A 1627-nucleotide genomic window follows, 5' to 3' on the forward strand; every position below is an offset into this window, starting at 1 on the left:
AGTCAACTTTCGCTTCTTTTCAATCCAAATTTTCTTACTCCTTTCGAAACAAAATTTCAAAAATTATTCGTGTTCGATCTAAATTTTTTCCCCCGCCAATAAAACTTGTTTCCTTTTCTCTTCTCTTCAATAGACAAAAAAAATATATTTTCTCGCCCACTTCGGCCGCGAAAGCTCGAACAAATGACGATTATGTGTTGTTATCGCACGGTTGATGATAATTATTTATTTATATGGATGATGATGCTGCTGAACAAACGATGATGATAATGATGATGATGATGATGAACGATGCTGCTGATTATAATGATAATAATAATGGTAATTGACACACTACGACGCTACTTGTCCGATACGATCAATTAACGCCGGTGGTGATAAATAAAATGCTGATAGTGATGATCACGATAATAATGTAGAAACGTACGATGATGACGATGTAACGAACAAAGATTCGATGATGTTCCTGTTAATAAATAATAATGATAATTAAATAAACGAAACGACTCTACCACAAACTTTACTAAGTCTGGTCACAACTTTTTTTTTCTTGCTTTTCTTTCTTTCTTATTGTTATTATTATTCGCGAGTCTCGCTCAGTGAGCAAAGTATAAAAGAAAAAGAACGTTTTTTTTTCGGGAGAGAAGGAGAGAAAAAAGAAAATAGTGGGCGGAGCGGATATTTAAAGAGAAAAAAAGAAGAAACGATACAAACAAAAGTGTATAGAAAATTGCGTAAGAGATAGTAAAATAGTGAACGAAAGATGATGAGAGGGAATGAAAACAGAAACGAAAAGGAGAGAGAGAGAGAGAGAGAGAGAAAAAAATAGTGTTCGCGGCGCGGAGCACACAGCGTCGACGGACGTGGATTCGGATCGATTAAGGCGGCGTTTAATCGATCGTTCGATTGAACGGTCGAGCAGCGCCGTCATTGGCCGGCATTCGTCGACCCATAATTAACGAGAAGCACGTACGTATAAACGATTATATTATATGGAATACAATGTGTAATAAAGCTGTTGTCATTTTTTGTACTTATACTTCTTTCGACTGGGATTCTTTTAATTTTCGTCGACTTTCGCCGCCGCACGTTGGGACGTCTCACGCAGCGCCACCTGTTTCCTTGCCTCTCTCTTCTCCGTATTTCTAACCTCTATTTTTGATCGGAAATCCTATCTAAAAAAGAAAAAAATGAAAAAGTGTCCTGATCTCTTTGTCCCTTCGTATCATAGATTCGTTCCTTTTCACGAGAATCGCGAGTTACTGATATATTTCCCATATATTTGTTTTTCATTGGTAACAATTAAATGAAATAGCTTTTTCTACTTCGTTCAGCGAGATTGATCTACATTAGGTATATGCGTTTGGGAGGAAAGGAGGAACGTACTATTATATACAATGTAAAGATTCCTAATGTGTCCGTAATTCTCTGTCCCCTGTGTAAAGAACAAAAAAACATACGTAACGTTATTATATATATGGAGATATAAATATATATAAATAAATCAATAAACGTTGCGGATCTGTGTATATTTATAGCGGAAATTGTACAATCGATCACGACTTTGCGATTATTATTACTATTTTTATTATTATTATTATTATTAATTATTTTATTATGATTATCG

This window comes from Habropoda laboriosa, unplaced genomic scaffold, assembly GCF_001263275.1.
Source record: "Habropoda laboriosa isolate 0110345459 unplaced genomic scaffold, ASM126327v1 scaffold123, whole genome shotgun sequence".
Classification (NCBI taxonomy): Eukaryota; Metazoa; Arthropoda; class Insecta; order Hymenoptera; family Apidae; genus Habropoda; species Habropoda laboriosa.